At 45.3% G+C, this 22,815-nt stretch overlaps 2 protein-coding genes across 4 annotated transcripts in view; one reads left to right on the forward strand and one right to left on the reverse strand.

Moving 5' to 3' along the window:
• The window catches only part of LOC119446775 (uncharacterized), a 71,391-nt gene that overhangs the window by 39,124 nt on the left and 9,452 nt on the right, over positions 1–22,815 (reverse strand). The window lies entirely within an intron of this gene.
• LOC119446776 (solute carrier family 35 member G1) overlaps positions 6,596–22,815 on the forward strand; it is an 84,587-nt gene continuing 68,367 nt past the window's right edge. For 2 of the 3 annotated variants that reach the window (XM_049664377.1, XM_037711322.2), the window contains exon 1: positions 6,612–6,749. The gene's annotated coding sequence lies outside the window, so the exon portion shown is untranslated. Of the gene's footprint in view, positions 6,750–22,815 lie in introns of all 3 variants that reach the window. The other variant, XM_037711320.2, reaches the window with a different exon arrangement.

Genomic DNA, 22,815 nt, shown 5'->3' on the forward strand with positions numbered 1-22,815 from the left:
ACTCTCTCCGGCGCTGGCTTCCCGATTACTTGCTTGCGCGTGGGAGAGATAAGAGACGGTACGGGCGAGCGACGAGCGCGGTTGTTGGCAGAGTAGAAGTGCCCCCCCCCCCCCCCCGCTCCCTCCGGCGCTGGCTTCCCGCTTCCTTGCTTGCGCGTGGGAGATTGAGTGCGTTCACTCTCCGTGATAGCGCGCGTCCCCGCACGCTTCCGCTCGGGCATACGGCGCGCGGCGAAGATTTTATCTATATGGAACCTCACGGCGACGGCGACGGCAGAAATCCGGTCGCAATAAAAAGCCCCCACTAATGTTAAATTGCACGCATACCACGCCCTAATCAGACCTAAACTAGTACATGCATGTATCGTTTGGAACTCTTACACTAATGGAAACATTAAAAATGAGAAAGCATAAAAGTGCTGTGAGGCTTATATTTAATAATTTTTTTTGTAGCCGAGTCTTTCAGTGAAATAATACAGTGCAATCAAATACAGCCACTCGAAGTACGAAGGAAAGAATTGAGGTTACGGTTCCTTCGTATTAATGAACTAGCAATTCAACCCTCCCTATTTATTTCACTCCTAACAACCAGTCACCACCGTGATAGGGCACTTACACCTCATTTTTCACGAACAGACACATTGAAGTTTTTTTTCCACGTACAATACTTCACTGGAATTCCTTATCGCTCATATTTTCTTAAATTTACGTTTCATTGTTTATTCACTTAATTTGTATTACCTGTTCAATTATAATGCCTGCATTACTTGGAACTTGAGTCCGCAGTATGTATTAAATAAATAAATAAAAAACACACTTCAAAACGTTGTCCACATATGACTCAGGACATTGACTCCATTTCGTGCAAATTTGAACTCGCATGGTGTCACATTTCGTTTCGATCACAACACGGAGGAAACGTGTGTACAACGCTTGTGTAACGTCTTTATTAACCAACGGGGACTCAATAAAATTTGCACTAACATCAGACATAACGTGCAACCGCCTTGCTGTTTTTACTTAATATGAAGTTGGTGCAATTCTTAGTGGTTCTCCAAGAGGGCAAACACTCTACGCGTTTCTTTATATCGCGCCTGTAACAAAATTATGCAGTCATTATCTACAAAGCTCCTAATAGATCCAGAAATGCTAAATTTTGCTATAAACTCCCCCCCCCCCCCCCCCCCGTCCCCCATTTCTTAAAACCAATTATGACCTCGGTGTCACGTACTCTGTTCTGGGGCGCTAGGAAACATGACACAGTACAACCCTATAATTCCTTATCGCTCTTAATTGTCTACGGAATTTTTCATAAAAGCCATCATCCACCCACATGCACTTACTTTTGCATGCACATCAGCCAAAACATGCCTATTTTCACCAAACTTGATTTTGGGAGTAATTATATTTATTCCACGATGGCGGCGTAAATACTTCGTGGTTCGTAAAACACAGTTCTAACTGTCTGGGGTGTTTGCATAAGTAATGTACAAACGTGAGCAGCCTTGTCTAGAACGCGGGAACAGAGGCTTCCGGGGCTCTCCGGAGCCAGCCAGCGACGTCTAAGGCTAGCTGCTGGTTCCGACGTCTACCGGTAGGTGCTGGGCACGCTTGGACCCAGCAACTACCGGTAGACGTCACCGGCTGGCTCCGGAGAGCCCGGAATCCGCCGTTCCCGCGTTCTAGACAAGGCTGCTCACGTCTGTACTGCAAATGCTGTAATTAACCGACATACTTTGAACTTTACCTACACATCACCCATAACATGCCTCCTACAATTCCCACACATTTAAAAATAAGATGCGCCTTTATATTCAAATTATTTTCGAAGCTCATTAATAAACCAGAAGCGTTACACTTTCGAACCTTATTACCCCTAGCACGCCCCAAATTTTCTCCGAGTGTGAACTAGTATCACCTACGGATCTCACAGGAAACTAGAAAACATTGAGAATAATGGTCGTATGACGGTTTACAGCACTCGTTGAGAAAATTTTAACAAGTCCTAAAATAGCTTACGCTCTTGAAACTTTGCCCGCACATTACCCGAGAGATGCCCACTATTTCTTTAAATGTTAAGTCTGTGGGACATTCAGTTCTTTCAGGTCATTGGGTAAATTTAGTACGCTGTTCGTAAAATACGCTTCTAACGCTCGTTTGTATATATATAAGCTATTTTTACAAAGGCTGTGTTAGCCAACACAATTTAAAATTTGATCGTACACTATCCAACCCCCCCCCCCCCCCCCTCCCTTCCTTCTGTCTCTATTCAAATTCAATCTCAATGCCGTCCTTATTTCTCCCAGAACAAAGGCCAAATAAAGTATATAGGTGCTTCGGATGTACTATAACGCCCACTAACCAGGTGGACAATGAGCGTTTTGCAATTATTTTTCGTTGCAAATCACCTATTAAATTGCCCCCATTCCCTTCAAATATGAGAATACTGCCTTCTTTGATTGAGCGTTCTAAAACAGACAGAAAAGTGCGTGTTATTAATTTTTATTTAGGACTTCATTGGCCAACATACCTCACTATTTGCCCGCACATTACCTATAACATGCACAACACAACCACTGTAGGCTCTATCTGTACTTGCAAAGGTAGCGATGCATCACACATCGCGACAGAACAGTTACTTGTATACAAATGGACATAGGACAGAGCGGAAATATACGAGAACCGCGTTACAGAGAACGTCATGAAACTTTCAACGGTGTTTATGGAAAGTAAAATCGTTCCAACCACGCCAAACCCAAACACACTGACGATTAACAGGATGACTTCGTGTAGCGCACAAGTAAACAAAGGGCAGGCAATGAGCAACGCAGACGAGCGTGACTGTTCGTCCCTTCTCCTTTGTTTAATTAGGCGCTACACTAATTCGATAGAGCACTATCTAGCCCAAACACGTGCGTTGCTGGATTACCACACGTACTCCGCAGTAAGCATGCATCTGGCGCGGACTGAGCCATGCGCCTATTATCGACGTTTTGACATCATCGGACGCATGGGTTCGTGGCCCTTACGACAGCCACCGCTTTCCAAAACACCGCCCATTCATCCATACCGTTGTTCTATTCTCCATCTCAGCTTCTCGCCGCTCCACTCTTCTTTTCATCTTCAGTTAAATGTCGTACCACAAGAACACCGATCACTGCTTACGACCGTTGACCCTGAAGTGAAATGGCCTCACCTTTCATGCGACCTCATCTCTTGCGGATGGCCTGCAGCAATCGGGCAATGACAATGCTGGCAGCACGCTTGTATTCGTACGAGGCGCGTATATAGGCATATACTTCGTGTTCTGAATCTCGCAGCATAGCGCAGTCGCTGAGTCGCTGCCACATGGTCACGGCCATTGCTGCGGTGTGTTCCTTTCTCTAACTTGTGTAAAACTGCTGGCGTTAGCAACCACTGCTTCGAACTATACCTCTCAAATGGGGAAGATATATATATATATATATATATATATATATATATATATATATATTGTTAGTTTGTCCCCTTTGTCACTGTCGCGGTCGTCATTCTTTTACGAGTTTCTTTCATTTGGCTATCATCCACGTGATCCTTCCTACGGTACTTGATGTCGAGATGCTCCTCAGCACCATGATGATGATGATTTGATGACATTCCCTTCGAAACGGGGCGGTGACTATTATTCATCGATCTAGCCTGCTTGATTTAATCAGGTATGCTATTCATGTTTTATCTAGCATTTTTGTATACATCTCATTAAACTTTTTTTCTTCTTTTTTTTTCCCTCAACGTGTACCTTGTAACGCTACCTATGACTGTAAGAGATCAGGTCCTATCAATCTCTTACCTGCTTTTTTTCCACCAATACTCTAAACGTCGCTTGCTTATCTCGACTGCTGACCGTTTGATACTTCCGTCCACTTTAAAGCCGAGCGCTTTTGGAAGGTGTACGTTACCTATACGGTTATCACTGGTTGAATCTTCGCATTCCATTAGGATGTGCTGAGTGGTCTCCGGGTCTCTGCTGCAGCATACACATGCCTCATATAGTTCCGAATATTTGCTCCGGTATGTTTTGGTCTTTAGGTAACCGGCTCGAGCCTCAAATAGCAAGGCACTGCCCTTTGTGTTATCGTACAGATCTTCCCTTCCAATTTATTTCTTCCCATTCTTGTCAATCTCCATTGCCTTTTTTGTTTCCTTTCCTTGCATTGAATTCACTGTCTCTATTTCCCTCACTTTCTTTCTGATGAGTCGTGGTTGTCTATTTACAGTTTCAATTATCCTGTATACTTGGTTGCCAACTTTCTTGACCTCTTCCTCCATTCTGTGTCCATGCTTTTCAGGTACAGATATTTGTGCACTTTAGCCGCCCATTTATATTCATCCACGTTCCTGAGTCTTTCTTCAAAACTAATTTTGCTCCGTGCTCCTCTGACTTCAAAATGCTTCTCTGACCACTTCCCCCATACATCAGCGCTGTCTACCGACGATAGACTGAGGTTCTCAGTCGTCGCCACGCTCAGTGCGCCCACAACCACTGGCTGCTTGGCGGGCGATGAGATGTGACAGACGTGTCAATCTGCAGTGTGCAGGACGGCTCTGTGGCATGCTCCTATCGCGGGTCTGCGACTGCTCCTTTTTCCTAATTTCCCCTAAGACACACGCGTGCTCGTAGCCATCTCCTTAACCACCGTCACTGTTCTTATGGGCTACTGATATGCGCTTCCTTTTTTTTTTCTTTCTCATTCATCACTGCGTAGTGCTCCACCCGTTTCCCTCTTCGCTATAAGGATAGCTACTCGTCTCTTGACGTGCATCGAAAGCTCCGCCGGCAGAAGCTGCTGCTCCCAGCACGCGCTGCACGCTGTTGGGGTCATGGTCCATTCATTTCTCCGCCACTGTGAGATTCTGGAGTTGACTGGTTCAGATCCAGTGCCGGACAGCAACGGCAGTATTTTTGCACACACAAGTACCTATATGACCGGAATTTCACCGTTCTGAGGCGGCACCAAGAGAGTTTACGCTGCCTGTGATTATTTCTCGCTTAAAATCTGTCTGAACTCGTCCCGAAAACGCACAAGTTCACGTGCGTCTTTGTACTCGCGTTTCATACAGCAGCATGCATAATTAATTTTTTCCGAGCGTAACTAAGCGGGAACCTAAACAAGATGCTCTATCATGGCTGAACAGTTTCCTCTGGAATTTCGCATACAAGGAGCAACCTCTGAAACGAAATGATTGATTGCGTCGCCGTGTTCTACATATTTATTTCGTCTTGTACCCGCCGCGGTAGCACAGTGGCTATGGTGATGAAATGCAGTGCTCGAAGGCGTGCGTTCGATCCCGGCTGTGGCGGCCGCATTTCGATGGAGGCGAAATTCCCCCCAAAACGATCGTATACTTATATTTAGGTGCACTTTAAATAACCCCAGGTGGTTAAAATCAATCCCGAGTCTCGCACTACGGCGTGCGCCTCATAATCAGATCGTGGTTTTGGTACGTAAAACCATATAATTCAATTTAATGTCTCGCCCGCTTCACGCCAGAAGCGTAGCCATTTCAAATCCGTTTGCATGATTCATGGTGCAAGTTGCCAATACCATGCACTTGCACTATGTACCATGCAATCGGGTCCCTTCATCTCACTTCGGTAACGAAGTTGGGGTATTATATCTGCGGTATTTCTTGAAGACTCTTTCTCGATATCGAGGTGTGAAGGCCAAGCCTGTAGTATAACACACAGGCAGCTCACCATGTAACTGGCTTGAATCGGCGTGCATTTAGGCAGTCTACGCCAGCATACGCTCTCCCTCATTCGCGGTAGCTCTCGTCTTCAGACGATTGAAACGCTCATTGACGTTCAAAAACGCGGGAAGATGTCATAATCAACGCTTCTATAAGTTTTCTTGACACACCTGACACATAAAATTCTCGGCGATCAGCCCTGTTCATGTGCGGTCTAGCCGAATCTTACAGTTTCAGTTTGATTTCTGATTTCCAAGCCGCTAGGCGGAACCTGGTAACCTGGTTTAGCAATTTTTCACGACAACCCGCCATGGATTCGCCGTAAGAAAACGCTGCACCAACGACAAAGAGCTCAATGGACCGAGTTACGTAGCACTGGCAAAGGAAGCGTCAGGTGGAAGGCCTTCGAGACAAAGCACTGTGACCGCGCTTGCCCCACAGACTGGCGCAGACTGGCGCCATCGCCATAACCACGTGTTACTTGTACATCTCCTTTGCGGTTACTTTTACCGTTCCTCTAGTACTCACAAGCCCCAGCTCAAATTATGAAATAACCATATTTTTTTAAGGGCAAAGGAGAGTGGGAAGCTTAACGGTGTCTTGCCGGAACAAAGAAGTGGCCCCGTGCTCTTGTCGCAGCGAAGTGGTCGCTTCACTGTTGGCCTGCTTGCTTCATCTATCGCCCGAAAGAGAAGGCGCATTTGGTGTTAAACAGTAGTACTGTAACTTAGTTACTAGTGCTTAAACTGTTAAACGAATCGTTTGCAACGAGCAGCTCACCGTATTCAAAATGGCTGCACCCCCAAACACCACGGCGCTCCCTAATTGAAGGTTGGCCGAGCTCTCGCGTTCTGAGGGTTCTCCTCGCCCTGTCCGGAGCGCCTAGCAGACGACCGGCGGGCGCCCGAAAAGCTCCCTCCACGAAGTGGAATCGATCGCGGCCAACATGCCGGCGCCGCAAAGCGGACGACGACAGCGGTCGCTCGCAAAGCCACGATTCTCAGCCGAACCACATCCAAGTGAGTCTGTCTCGCGACGTTGAGACAATTTATGCCATTTGTCTAGAAAAAGGGTACGACGGCGGTCGTTCGCATAGGGCCCAGCTAGCGAACGCACGGCTTCTTCGCAGAGGCTTAAAAATAGTGTGGCACATCGCCAGCGTTGTGTGCATATCAGTGTTCGCAGGATGTGCGTGCGGCGGCGATGTCGACCCTGAGTCGCTGATTCATTCAGCCAATTTTTGTGTACGCGACAGCTGCTTGGTTCGAAGCGTGGTCTTGTGTTCCGGCTTGTTTTCCGCGGTGTTCGAAAGCCGTTCTCTCGTCCTTTCGCTGTGTCGTCGTTCCTTGAAGAATGAATGCGCGAAGGCGGCCGGGTTACGTCTGAACTCGTGACGCTTCGCGTGTTGTACGTCGATTTGGACGAGACCGGAGTGGCTTGCGTAAGTGCACCTCCCGTGGCTGCGACGCGGCGTACCTCTTTGTTTTATCGGCGGCTGTTTCGGTAACTGCTGCGCTGGGAGAAGCGTGACATGCTACATGTCACTTGGAGAACCACGGGCTGAGCTCTTCGAGCCGTTATGTGACTCATGGTTCGCTGACAAAGCACACATGGTGCGTCAGCGTAGAAAACTCGCCTGAGTTAACCTCACCCTTCGCTGGTTTTCATAAGACTCGCCCATATTTGTCGGCATTTTTTTTTTTTTTCACAGCCTGCCGTGGAAGGTTTTGAGAAGAAGAGGGCGCACAGATTCCTGCAACAGGGAGTTGAGGAACGCACTTGTACGCGCGACCTACGTTTGCAAGCACTCGTCATTTTGGAGTCCACCACCACTGTATTCGTTGCTTTCGGAACTTCAGTGCCCTAAAAGCATATCCTCGAGCCGCAGTGGGAAGTTCTAGCAAGTCGAGTAAAAAGAAGCTGCTGATGATCAATTTACAAAACGTGTCTTCAGTGGCGGTATTATCTCTCCTTTTAATGCCTTAACGGCATTTATCGCGTTACTGAATGCTTGCATGCGTGTAGGATACCTCGCATTGTTCGTCGCAGCATCACACTTTCTATTGAAAAACTTGAGTTTGCTGAAGATTGACTGCGGTGTAGGAAAAGTATATGTGACAACATTCGATCAACTCTCAGCGGCAGCTGTTTCGTTTTTTTCTTTTCTTTTCTTCGTGAATCCTAATGGTTATGCGGAACACACTTTGTTAGCGTTCCTACATAGCTGGGGAAGGTTAGGAAAATGGTGTAAATGATGTGCACGTACTTATGCTGTAACCTTAATTACTTGGCGGAAACTAGGTTCCAAGACGTACTTATATAATACGCAATGTTACTGCCACGTTTGCGCATATCAAGAGCTCAGTAATTCCATTATGAAACCCGAACGAGACATTGGTCCTCGGAGCCGTGATTTTAGGGACGCCAGTAAACAGTTAGAAGCTGTCTGCCTGCGAACTCCGCGTGTGCGCCAGTACTGAGAGAACTGCGCAGACGCTGCATTGCCACATAGTCGATTGTGAGCAATTTCATCCCTTTACTGGCACTTTCGCACCACCGTCTCGAGACCAATGATTGATGCAGCACACTTGTAATGATCGAAAGCAACAAAGGCACAGATTTTTCCTGGCGTTTTCTTCTTTGGCGAACTTAATTATTATTTTCAAGCTATAGCTAGGTGCGACGTAGGCATGGTACTCGTTTCTTACGTGTTGGATTTCGTAAAGAGTATGCCAACGATAAACTTGCGCATGTTTCACTTCTGTCCCGTTGCTGCGTGATGCCCGCAGTTCTCTCTCCAAAGGGGGGTTACAGCAGAGCTCTGGACTCCACCGACACTTTTCGGAGCATAAATTTGATATCTCTCTGCCTGTTTTAGCAGTACAATGCAACACGAACTGATCCAAAACAGAAACAGTTCCGTATTTAGACAGATATGGGGAAATCTTATTTCCCGGTGATCCGAGTGTGCCCTCGAAATTATATGTGCAACCTTCACAGCATCCAAGCACCGTAGTGCACATGATCATTTCAGGCTATGTACTTGGGCCACGAGAAATGTCGCCGTTTTCGTTTCCTCGCTTTCTGCGATCTCTTTGAAAGGGGAGTCACGGTCCACAAACTTTTGGCGTTCGGTGCGCACACAGAGAGATTGTACAGGCGCGTCGAACGTATGGGTGTTCGCCGGCGCGTGCCGTGTGTTTTCGTCGTGTCAGCAATCGTTCGTTGCCCCGGTAACTCTGTCGCGACGCAGAAGAAGGGCGAACCGGGAAGAGAGGCAGGCAATAAAAGGTCGAAGGGGAGAAGGCCTCGCGCCTCGGAGTCGCGGGCGGGAGAGAGGAGTCCGCGACAGATCTCCCGCGGCCTCAATAAAACGCCCCGCGCATTGGAATACGCCGGCCCAGATCGCACTCGCGTCTGGCAGTGACAGCGGTTCTCGGGATATCCTGCTGTGCGGTGGCGTTGACTGCGCACGGAGGATCAAGCTAAGGCTTTGCACTGGACTGCGCAGTTATTAAAAAAGGGCCGAGCGGCCGCCCATCGTGTGGGCGGGAGCTGCGGGCGCCTCGTGCCTCCTCCGTTGTGCGGTGCACCCGCGAGAATTACTCATCACTGCGCCGTTGTTAAGCGTACAACACGGCACGCACGCGAGGGAACAGGACGGGTGTGGCGCTGTCCAGATTGCACCGTGAAATTTCGTGTGGGGCGCCCCGCTGCAATAAGTGACGCCTCCTCCTTCTCCTGTGCACAACGACTTTGACATAGCCATACTTTCGTATGCCGCAGCCTTTTTTTCAATTAGTATAGAGCTAGCGTAGCTCAGTCGGTTCAGCATCGCACGAGTACTGTGGAAGATGTGGGATGGGGTTCCCAGCGGATGCGAGTTGGCTTTGCGTCCACTTTAATTTCCATTTTACTTGCTGTTTCCTCATTTCCATTAAAAGAACAGTTAATCTATATTTTGCTTGTTGTCTATTGGCTCCATTATTTGTAATCAAGGAAAAAAAAAAAAAAAAAAACGTCGAGCTCATGTATGTTTGTAACTTTGCGTTATCCTTAGCGTATAGGTTTGTTGTAAGCATGGGCTTTATTTTCTTTCTCTCTCCTTTTTGTTTTATTATGAACAATTTTGCCTTTGTTCTGTCTTTCCTTTTTTTTTCTCGGGTTTAGAGCGTCGATTTTAGGTATAATTTTCCGATTGCATGATTTTTAGTAGCCAGAATTCCTATTCTACGCTGTTAAAAAAAAAAGAAAACAGGAAATCACTGTGATCATATATAGACGGCGTCTCTTACAGCCTCTGCGTTACTTAGAGAAGTTGTATCTCGTTGTTCAAAATCTGTACACTTCTTTGGCGACCGACGTGCACGTCAGACTGGCCACCGCCGCATGACCGCATTCGGCAAACAAAGTTCGATGGAGCACTTTAAAAGTTTTCTGTTTCGCCTGGCTATGTTATTTTCTTTCTTTCTTTTTTTCCTTTTTCGTTGTAGATACAGATTTTTAGACACAGTGTCGCTGCGGATACAGTCGTGCAATGCCTATCGCCCCCTTAACTTTGTGATGGGAGATACATTGTATGTTTCTTACTTCTGATTCCGACCCTATCACGGTGTCATACATCTAATGCCCACCCTGTGACACGTAATGACACCATTCGCTGAACATTTTCTTGATATATATATATATATATATATATATATATATATATATATATATAAAGGCAGACGACTACTGACAATCATTTCGAGAAGCATCAGGAGGATGATGCACCGCGTAAAGACGGGATACGGCAAGAGAGACAGAACAACACAGCAAGAGTTCCAGAACAACGCGCTGTACAGCATAAGTTACAGGACAGCGCGTTGTCCCGTCGCTCCCGCTGTGTCAAGTCTTCGCGCTCTTCACCTATCCGTACATTTGTTCATTCTTTCCGCTGTTTCTTTGCGAGAAACATGCGGACGTGCGTTTGATATTGACTGTTGTGCCATGAGCATAATAATATCTACGTAATAAAAACGTTCGCGAACATTTATTTGCGAGGCCAGGCAGGGCTGTTGATTGGCGTAAGTACAACGCCTACTTGTATCAGCAAGCGGCGCAATTGTTCGCCCAATTTTCACAAACAGATGAGTAATTAGTTTAATTTTCTTTTATTCTGGGATTTACGCCAGACATTCCTTTCCTTCTTTCATTTTGGCGCAACAACCACTAGAATGAACGCAGTAAGGATGCTGAATTGTTCTGAAACGTTGTCGCGGCTTGCATGGACATCGCCGGGATAGTTGAGCCTGTGCGGCATTTGCATTACGCACGTGAATGTAGAAAGGAAATATGCGTGCCTGCCTGAAAGACGAAACCCGCGGCCCACGCGAAGGGGCCGTGACGTCGGTGCGTCCGTTATTCTGCAGCAACGTGACGAGTCGCGGCGTCTGCTTTCACAGAACTGCACGCATTTAGCAACACGAAACTCCGGAGTCATAACACTGTACTATATAGCGCACGTGCGTCACCGGCGTTTGCCTCTGCGTCGGAAAAGCGTGCGCAAATTGTGCGACGTCGTATACGGACAGCTCAGCGAGCTCTCGTCACTGCAATCAGAGCGCTGCGCGGAGAGCAACGAGCTCACAGATGCGGCCGTCGCATCCAAAAGTTCGGCGGCCACTCGGCTTGTCACCTTGTCGCGTGCATAAGAAAGCTCGTTTGTTCGTGCCGTTGACGCCTGTCGCGCGGGCATATACGACAGCTGCTTCGACCTTTGCTACTGCTTCGCTGACTCTTCGACTGAACCACGAGTTTAACTCGTCGCTCGCTGCTTAACTGTTTCCAACAACATGGCTATAAAAATTGTTATATGCTATTTTCGAAAACTTCAGTTACATCCTTTCGATAGTGGTGCATGCTTTGCGGTGATCTGGGATGGTATTTTGTAGCGATGCCTTTCCGATGCTAATGCTTTTTCGCGCTTTTCGCGCTTGGTCAGTGGCCAGAGCGACGGTCCGCTCACGTTATCAACGGGATCAGCCGGCCGTGAGCGGTGGATGATAAGACTAGTATAGAATAACGCATAACGCATCGCTACAAAATACCGGCCCTGGGGCCGGGGCCGAATTCACAAAAACGTTCTCACGCTAAAACTATTCGTATAAGCAGGTGTCAGCCAATCGTGGTGTTGGACATACCATTAGTGAAGGCGGTTGGCCAATGGCAAGCAGCACTTACGAACAAAAGGTTTTGTGAATTCGACCCCTGTTTCTTTTCGCTTGTGTATCTGAGGTGCTTCTGTCGACAGTGAAATAGGTCCCAAAGTGTTATCTGCCATCAGGGCCACTGATTCGTTCTCTCTTAAATAAAAAAAAAATGTTGAATTTCAGAATAGAAGTACGTGAACGTATATAGTGGTGAGCACTGTTAGCGTGAACACCTCATTAGCATTCACGAGCGTATAGCAGTTGATGTTTAGCACAAAATAAAGAGAAATATTATTTATTTCATCGGCATCATCATTAGGCGTCGCATTCGGCACAGTTCCCCCCTGAAGTTGAAGGTATGTTGAAGTTATAACAACTTGAATACTAATGAGCTGTTCCCCCTAACACTGCTCACCGCTGTAGAAGGAATGCGCCCGATTAACATACTTGAATACCTTTCTGTAATGTCTGTGTATACCATTCGAATATAGACAAGGTAGGCACTATAGATAAATTTCATGTGACGTCACGGAGCCATCCCTCCCCGCGCTGATACGCAAAGATGGCGACTACAATGACGTCAGCACAACGTTTTATCACGCACACACCGATTTACTTTTTGACGGCGATTGTTTTTCACCGGTTTATCACTGTTATCGCTCTGACGTTTGATGCAAGACGCGCCTGTCGTTGCTGTCATGCTGTCATGTTTCTTGCTTACGCCGCTTCTCGACCTGCTGGTACCCAAATATGGCGTTCGTGATGACGTCCGTGCAACTTGTCTATATTGTTTGCAACCAGTGAATGTCATGGTATTGTCACGTCGTCGTGACGTGGAAGCACGCAGAATCCAAACTGTTAAAGATCAAACTCTTTATTGGGCGATCCTGTGCCCAGCAAAGAAAATAACTCACTTTACAACAACAGCGGTGAGCACAATCGTCGGTCGTCGAAAAAGAAAAAAAAAAAAAAAAAAAAAAAAAACTGATCAGCGACGAAACGGGCGAAACACGTCGGCTTTTCTACATGAGTCTTCGAAGGTTCCAGAGTAATCCCTGGTGCCCTCGTGTCTTCCAAAAAGTACTAGACAGTTCGCGTCGCTCATACAATCAGATTACATAAGCGTCGGTGACAACGGAAAACGGATAGAAGCATGCAAACTTCCGATACATGCAGGCGCGTCCTGCGCCGAGCGATAACGTTTAACATTTGTTATCCGGTGGAAAGCGGCCGCCTGTGAAAGATGAACAAGTACACGTGTCAATATTTTGATGGAAAGTTTGTGGGGTATACTTATCCGCCAATTCCTTCTGCTTCAAAAATAACACTTTGCTTCCGACCGAACGTAAGGTAACTTGTGAAACGGAGAAGTCAACGGCTGAGCGAAACGTGAGTTGCAGGCGTGCAAGGCGTCGAAGTATTGCTAAGATTGCGAGGGAAGGTGTGAAGTGGGAGACTTTGTGTAACGGCTTTATTGGGTTTGAATCCAGGTGCATACTTGGGTCACCCTTTTTGAAACAGCGCAGACAAGGCGAGTCGAGAGAAGAGGGAAAGCTTTCAGAGTGGCGGCTTCTGTAGTCAGTTCATTCAACTTGTTACGTCTTTGCTTTAAACCTAGTTTGCTAAATTAAATTTTGTGAAGAGTCCACAAGGTTTGGTTACCGACCCAGTTGATACTTCCGAAAAGGGTCAAAATTATTGTATTCAATGGAGAGCAAGATGATTTAATGAGTAGACATAAGCGTTAGCCTGGCTGGTGGTCTGGCGGGCTACTCCAAGTGTTAGGTGAGAAATGAGATATACACAGTGAGCGCAAAAATACACAACCGCCACATGCACCAACGGATGCGCAAGAACACACTAAAGCTGTTCACAAGGTAGCATCATGCGCTTATTCAACGAGACTGCCGCGAAGAGAAAGCTTTACGTCGGGAGCTCCCATGCAAATGCATGAAAACAGAGAAATATTTTTGGTATTCTCAAAGTCATGGGATGTGGCTTACGTATGGGCGAGGCCAGGCATAACTTAGCTTGGCGGTGTTTTTCGTGACTCATGTTAGAGCGAGCGTGCTATTTCTTTATTGCTTTGTTTCTTTTACGCGCTTAACTCTCCTGGACTTGTCCAATCATTATTCTGCAGACTGTCTTGCACTTGGTTTGACGGGGTTCTTCAAATGCTGGTGTCCAGTCGCGGGAACTGCTGAACTAGATGTTTTGTTTCAATTGACTGTCAGCTCACGCTTACTAAAAACACCCCTATCGCTGTGCTGCCTTCATTTCACCTCGTATATCATTCTTCGATCATTGGGACAATTTATAGCTTGTGCGGAAGCCAGAGACAAAAATGTTGCCAATAATTATGCCAACAAACTCACGCCGTGCTGCACTCCCAAAGTTTGACTGCAGCTGGGATATTACTCGATCTGTATGGAGTCGTGCTTCGTCATGTCGTGTTCCTCGAATGCACTTATAAACTGCGAGGCGAGAACGACATAGAAATCGGTATGCGGCTGCGAAGCAGCAGTGATGTTTTTAAGTATCGAAACCTTGCGTACTCAGTCGAATATGTGGAAGCGATGGCGTAGCGTTCGTTTCATATTTTGATCGGCAGTAGCTAGATGGCAGACATGGGCGTAAAGGTACCCCGCTTTAATTTTTGGGCGTAAAGATCCATGGGCGTAAAGATCCTCAGCCCAAATTTTTTTAAATTGGCCTGTGGCAGATAGCACAATCTAAATTACTCGATAAGGCGGCCATTACTTCTACAAGAAATCAAATTACCTAATTAAATAATTAATATAATTACCCTAACGAACTTTTTATTTCATTATTTTACGGCACATATTTAAATCTACGAATTATAGCCGGTGAGTTCGCAAGGCGTATCACCACTTGGAACTAATTCCCAGGACTGTACCAGTTTCGTGATATTAATTTTCAATGTGCCCGACGAAATGCATTGGCATTCCAGTTACTGCTTTTAAGAAAACCCTGTTTTGTGCATTGAAGCACAAAAGTAACTGGAACACCAGCGCATTTTGTCGTACACCTTGAAAGTTAATATCTTGAAACTGGTGCAGTCCAGAGAATTCGTTTCAAGTGGATACGCCTTGCGAACTCACTGGCTATAATTCGTAGATTAATATATGTGCCGTAAAATAATTAAATAAAGACTTAGGGTAATTATGTTAATTATTTAATTATGTATTTTGATTTCTCGTTGAAGTAATGGGCGCCTCATCGAGTAATTATATCAAGGGTTAGCATTGTGCTATCTGCCACAAGCAAGTTCTCAAAATTTTGGACCTCCAAAAAAGAAAAAAAAAGAACACCCTGTACATTAACAGGCCGGCAGATCGCATGAATTCAAGACTGCATAGAAAGTGCATTTCTTGCGCCATGACCCACAGAGCTATATTTCGCGCTCGCTCGTTTCCGAGGGTTCAGTAGCGCGATGCTCCACTCCTTTGGAATCACCGTTGCCGACAGCGCCGAGCTGTGAAAACAAGCATCACATCCTATTCTACGCGATTTCATGCTTCCGCATTCACACAGAAAATATAGGATAGCGCCATAGGTCATGACGCAGCGATATCGACGCGCAGTCCGCCAGCACTTTTTCTGCACGACTAAACGGCCATTCACGGAGGCCGTATATCTTTCGCACTTGTGTACCCAACTGTGTCTCATGTTTCGAAAATTTCGTTCGACTTCAGGTGTACGAAATATCGTTTGCAAGCCTGAGTAAACCTGTGGACTTTATAAGTTAAGTTCACTGTGGTACTTAAATAAAAAAAATTAAGCCAGTTCTACGCTTGTGAAATCTGATGAAACAGCGGCGCTCTGCAAGCGTGGGTGTATAGCGTATAGTGGGTATGACGCTCGCCTTCGGACCGTCAGTACCCGGTTTCAAATCGCGCCTCGTCAAGAAAGTTTATATTATTTTTCTTTCTCTCTCCCTCTCGCTCTCATTTTCTCTTTCTCTCGCCCATAGCAAGTTGTGTTACAACCGTCGGTACAATGCAACCATATGGTTCCCATAAATGCATGTTCTGCAAGCGTCGTGACCACTGCACACCTACATTCTTTCTTTGTGAAGACTGCCCGGGACTGGAATGACCTTTCCGCTGACGCCGTGCACCACTCCAATCCACATCATTTCAAGGTTGCCATTGAGTCCACATTTCACTGAAGTGCTCACCCATTCCTCATGTAATACGCAACACCGGGGCCTTTGAGGTAATAATACTACTACTAATAATAAATGAATGAATAAAGTTTGGCTACCTAGTGGTAAGCGGATATGGCTAAGACCTATGTCATATCGGACAATAGTCATTCTAAAGCGCTGATATTCCTGTCGCGCGTAGATGAGCGGGCGTTCAAGCGAGCGCTCGTTCTCATTGCTCCACGGAGTAAGATAAGACAGGAGCGCCGACTCCGCTCGTCTGGAAGGGACACATTCTGCAACGCCGGCTCCTGCTTCACGGCGTGTTCGCCAGACGGCGCTACGAATAATGAAAAACTCTGCAGCGGAGAGGCGGGCCCAACAAACCGAAGGAGCAAAGGCGCGGGGACTCTCTCGCGGCGCCTGCTTGCCTATCCGTTTTGTCGTCTGCTCCGCCCACGCCCTGACACCTGTAGCGCACATAGCTCTTGCAGTTCACGGAGTGACGTTATCAGGAGAAACAAGCCATGTATCACTTTATTTAATTTATTTTATACAGGCCAAATGCAGGGAATTTGTCAGGTGGCCTACATGGAACATTACAAGGCACAGGAACAGAAAATAAACAAATTACGGAAACTAAGACGGAAAGAAAAGCTATAGCAAATGGTAAGGCGATATAATGGCAGTTCGGGTGGTCTCAAGCAATGACAGACGACAGCGAAAAGAAGTTTTTATGGAAAAGCTGACGTTTATCACTCTTTTTTATCTGAGCACGCATCAAGTGCTAAGATGCTTCGCTTGCTTTAGTTTCTCGCGGTGCTTTTCGTGTCGCCCGGTTCTCTTGCGAGCAGAATAGCCACATTCTTAATAACTGGGAATTACTGCCAGTGTTTACTGCTCATTATTTCACAAGAGAAGCTCTGATTATGTGTCTGCATAACTGGGGGAATCATCTCGAAGGCAAGGCTGAGAATTTACAGGGTAGCCAGCCGGTATTTACACTGGCTAACCTCCTTGTCTTTCTTTCCCTTTCTCTCTTTCAACATTACCGCATGTCTCTGGACAAGGAAAGGCACCTGCACTGTGTGTAGTTGTAGACCAACTTAAATTGAGCTCCTCTCGTCGTTCCACATTGGCGTCTTCTGGTTCCTCCTGGCATTCAGCATCAGTGAGCTACGCCAGGCTTCCCTAAACAAATTGAAGGAACGGCTCCGCTTCGAAGTCGAGGCACTTTCTTTACATCTAGTAGGACATCGCCTTTGTCTTTGCTGAAGTAACTATCAAGAATAAGCTGCTGCTCGAAGTGTCGCGAACATATTTTGTCCATTGCTTTAAGCGCTCGCTTACCTTCAGGAATTTTTTGATGCCACTGGTGCAGTAGTTGAAGATCAGATTGCGCCGGGAAGAGCGAAAACTTCTTGCGTCCTTTGCCATACCCAGATTTACAGCTATCTCTACTTCGGGCTCTTAAGCAGAAGCTGTGAACCGAAAGTTCGTAATCGGGCAACTCAACGCTTGTAATTCTCTTATTGGCCATTTGATTTTCGAAAGAGAGAAGAGCGTTGAAGGGTGACGTAGCGGCGAGAGGAAAGATTTGAGAGATTTAGATTAGCGGACGCAGGTCGCTTGGGTCCCAGTGGTCCCAGCAAAACCCAAACAGACTTCGGGTTCGTGAGTATGGAAGCCGCTTGCGTCCCTTAATCCACTTCGCTCTAATAACGCGACCTTAACCGTATTTATTACAAGGACATTCAACAGACGCAGGTTACAGCGTCCGATTACGAAGAACTTTGTCGACATTGTCAGACTGTTCTGGCGGCAGCGGCAGCCGTATGAATAAGCTGGCCCGGTGTTATAAAGAAAGTGACGTTCCGCAAGAACTGTTTGGGAGCAAATACGAGCCAATCAGTATGTTGCACATCTTGTTAGCCAATACGACCAGCCAATAATAGACAGAACTTGAAAATTAAAAGCTTTTTGAATTCTGCCCCTAATAAATTAAGAGCTACTAAAATGCAGGAACAAAGTGCAGATGGCGCTCCAAGTCGCGCTGCGAAGTGGCACAAAAAAAAAGAAGAGACAAAAAAAGTGCCCAGAATTGATTTAATCTGCGATGAAGTTGCGTGTGGAAGTCGAAATGAAATTTTTGAAGTTGATTTGATTCGAGGAAGTTGCTTGTCTCAGGCATCCTCCTGTGATCCCTCCGTCAGGTTTTATTAAGTGACTTTACACATGGTCCCACTCATCGGCCTCCATAATTAGCGTAAACCCTCATGCAGGATTCACGAATCACTAGCTAGACTGCTCTGAATTTTCCGTCTGCCAATGAAAAAATAATGATGCAGAAAATGTATTTCTTTATTCTTTTTTTTCTTTCTTACGCTAAGGTTGGTAAGACCAGTTATTGCACCAGCTAATCAAACAAATTAGCACAGTCCCCAGCTTTAATGGGCATTAAAGCGGCGGACGCCTACTGTGATTTCGAGCACGCATCCGTCACTGCGTTGCACCCGTTCCGCTCAATGGGGAGCGTCACTTCGTGCTGAGCTCCGATTTCGATTAAACTAACTGAAACTAAAAAGAAAAGAAAGGGAAAAACCTACTGAGTGACCTTACAGGAAAGCAAACTTAAGGCCTTCTTGTTGATCTTAAGGCCGTCTTGATCTTCCTGATAGCCTTGTTTCATTCACTAACCCTGAAACATTCCGCGAGAATTTGCACTCTCACTTCTTGTAAAAGTTGTGTTCACTATTGTACAGAATTTTTGTAGTCATTAATAACGTTCCCTTATTCCTGTTTATGCTTTATGCAATCTTGTTGTACTTCCTCCCCCATCACTCAATGTTCCGATTGGAACCTGTGGTGTATTTATAAATAAATAAATAAATAAATAAATAAATAAATAAATAAATAAATAAATAAATAAATAAATAAATAAATAAATAAATAAATAAATAAATAAATAAATAAATAAATAAATAAATAAATAAATAATCTACAGAGGTTATCGCATGTCTATTTTTCTCTCTTTTGTCGGGAAAAATTGAGTTGACAGTACTTTATCGCGATAAGGGAACAAAACGTACGTCACAATGTAATCATAACTGTTTCAGTGACATTGTTTTCAAGCATTGCCACATTCGGTAATTTATTCTTAGAAAGATGTAGTGCCTAGATGAAAATTTTGCTCCTTTGATTGGCGGAAGATTTCGTCAAAATTCGTTCCTCGATGTCAGCGTTCCTGTTTTGCCCGTGTATCCTAGCAAAAAAAAAAAAAAAAAAGGAAACATCGGCGTTTGTGCCGAGGTTGTTTCCTAAGCACCCTGACATGCCCCGACACGGTTCTCTCGGAGAGCAGAGCGAGTCTGAACTCGCCACGCCCTTGTTCTCGGCTGTCATTGTTGTGCGGCTTAATTGCGAAGCTAAATACTCGCGATTATTTCTCGCTTTCGCCGGAACAACGTTTTTTTACTCGTGTCAAAGTCGACCTCGTTATCGCTTACTTGATGAGAACCCTGGCAGAGGGGCGGGCCCATCGTTTCCCGAGTTGTGTTTACTTCCTTGCCTATAGTATACGTATGGGCCTTCGTCGTCAAACACGTTGTGGCTTGCGTGGTTCATGTTAAAAACTCTATACAACAAAGGAAGTACGGCCCTGCTGATAATAGGGAAGTATGCCTTCGATGCTGTAGAACGTCTTTTGTTGGGCGTCTGCAAGTGCGTTGTCGCGTTTGAGCTTATGTGTGGTTGAAGAGGAAAATTGCTTCGATATATATATATATATATATATATATATATATATATATATATATATATATATATATATATATATATATATATATATATATGGCGCTGGCGAACACTTTTAGGGTTGTTTATAGCAGACAGACATAATAACCCTGAAAGTGGATGGGAAAACGGTGGCGCGGTGGCTCAGTTGCTAGAAACATCGCACGCGTATCGCAACCTGCGGTCGATTGTTTTTGCGTATACTTTCAATATTTCCATTTATTTATAATTTGTTTAATTCAATTAGGAACTACAAATAAATTACCCTATGCTGTCCTTCGTGTCATTGTTTGTTGACCTGTTATGATTTGACTACAATATATATATTCTGAAAGTATGTTTATTGTACATATTGGACAGCGCTCGTCCTGTGTTCTTTCTTGTCCGTGTTTTTGGCGCTGTTTTAAATATGTATGATCAGTACCAACTAGCTCGCACCCAAACCCTTCTATGTTTATTGTGCAGAAGTAGTATTAGTTCTGGCCACAAGATGGACGGCGCATTGACGATCTAAACTTTCGGTCGCCACAAGGAAACGAATACGTACGGCCGCTGAAACGCAACTAGTTTTGTCTCACCGAAACTGTAGAATATGTGTTGAGCACACATGGTGGTCTAAAGAAAGCTATTACATCCTTCTCATTAAAACACTTGATTAAATGAATCCTTGTTAAAAACACTGATAAGTATTTCTTTAAAATTCTCTCTGTTGTGGTTAGTGTGCTTTAAATAAATTAAAATTGGAGGACGCTTACGCTTCGCCTTTAAGAGTAGAACGCGATAGCGTTATCGGGACCCGTTCACATAGCATCGTTCGCATACGGCAAGTAGGCTTCATTCACTGCAACACTGAACGTGGGAAAGCCAGCTTACAAATACCAAGCTTACACCGATCCCCTAAAGTCGGCTTCACATTTAAACTGAAATGCATTGCTGGAAAGCCGTTTTTCCAGGGGCAATATAAGTGGTCTTAGATTAAAAGGTGAAGGTCCTAGCATCTTTTCTTATTTTATTAATTGTTTGCTATCACCCCGACGCGCGCAGGTCTGGTAGAAATGCTGGAAAAGAGGTTTGAGTTTCCTCGTAGCAGAATTAGGTTTTCTTGTACATTCAAATTACAATCCGACGCCGATTGGTAAACAATCCGACGGCGAATCCGACGCCGAATGGTAAAGTCGTACTTTACCATTTTTCTGACGGATTTCACTGTGAGAAATTAAATTTTTGTTTACCAAAACCTTGCACCACGTGGAGGGCCTGCGCGGTCGATGTGGTTGGATGATTTTCTCCGCCACCCGCGATCACACGCTGGTTGCCGACGCCGGATTTTCTGCGACACGGGGCCCTAAACGCTATTGCGTTAAAATGTAAACGTATCTTTGTCATTGAAAAAAAGTTAATTTCAGATTGCTTATAATTTATAAAGCATCTTTCTTCAACTACCAACCTTTATTTCCTGAGAAACCCGTGTGTGCTTCCTCTGTAGCTTCGGTTGCGACCAAATATTCCGCTTCATGATTCCGCAGAACTGATTTGCGCTTTTTTTTTTATCTGTCGCTCTCTTCCTCCTCATAGCTTAATTACTAATTTCCCGTCTGTTTGGCTCGTTGGAAGTAAAGTGATGCATTTAGTGTTGCAGTAATGGCTCTGACTGCCGAATAACTTGGTTTAATGGCGTTACTCGGGCATGCAAAAAGAGAGAAAGAAAGAAATGATTGAAGCATATTTGGTTTTGTGTTTTTCTTTGGTATAAACATAGCTGATAGTCGGCCCTACATGCATAACTTCGACACGCTCGACGCTCTATTCTGCCGTATTCCTTTCGGACGTGAACATGTCTGCCAAACCATTTATGCAAACCTAGCAACGGCCTTCTTCTGCATCACCGACTGTATGAAAACATTATTTGGACGACATCTCGCCTGGTCGGGAAGCAGATTCCTGTGAAAAACCATGCAATAACCAAAACGCCGACTAATACGGTGTTAACTATCTAATTTAGCTGAGTTATTTATTATGTCATTTATTTACTTATACTAATTGTATTGAGTGCTTTATCAATGTACTTTTATGTGGCATCCCGCATTTCTTTTCTGCTTTACAGTGTTAAAACAGTGTTAAAATTGTAGCCTTATGTTATTGCCATTGCTTCGTTACTGTTGATAAAGTTGCACAGCAGTTATTAATGTACACGTGTCTGCGGCGTTTGTCGTATGTTTATCGTATGTGTTGACATGCTCTGTCTTATTTATGCCTTAACTGCGTTTTTTTTATTATTGCTTCTTTTGCATTGCGTGTGTATGTCTTGCTGCCCTGTCTGGCTGTCATGTGCTGTCACGGAATTGAGGGTTTTGAAGCCGTCTATTTGCGGCTTTTTCCTCACCCTCCGCCATTGTTCAATGGGAAACAAAGCTTCCTTCCTTCAAAGGGGGTAACCGTTCCGACTTCCGCACGGAAGCCTTGTTCACTGACTAGTGGGTGCCTTAGAGCAAGGTTAATTTAAAAAAAATTAAATTATCGGGTTTTACGTGCCAAAACCACAATCTGATTATGAGGCACGCCGTAGTGGGGGACTCCGGAAATTTAGACCACCTGGGGTTCTTTAACGTGCACCTAAATCTAAGTACACAGGTGTTTTCGCATATCGCCCCCATCGAAATGCGGCCGCCGTGGCCGGGATTCGATCCCGCGATCACGCTCAGTGGCTATGGTGTTGGGCTCAACAGCCCAACACCATAGCCACTGAGCAACCACGGCGGTTTTAGAACATGGTTGCTGCCTGTAATGAAAGCTTTCAGCGCAAACAAGACGAAGGTAGAAGGACACGCATGAAACAAGGCTAGCGCTGACTTACAACTGACTATCCCGTGTGGAAGCCGAAACGCCTACCACCTTTGACGGCACCATTTTGATCGGCGTTCTGTTTATTGTGTT

Source organism: Dermacentor silvarum, chromosome 3 (genome assembly GCF_013339745.2).
Source record: "Dermacentor silvarum isolate Dsil-2018 chromosome 3, BIME_Dsil_1.4, whole genome shotgun sequence".
Lineage (NCBI taxonomy): Eukaryota > Metazoa > Arthropoda > Arachnida > Ixodida > Ixodidae > Dermacentor > Dermacentor silvarum.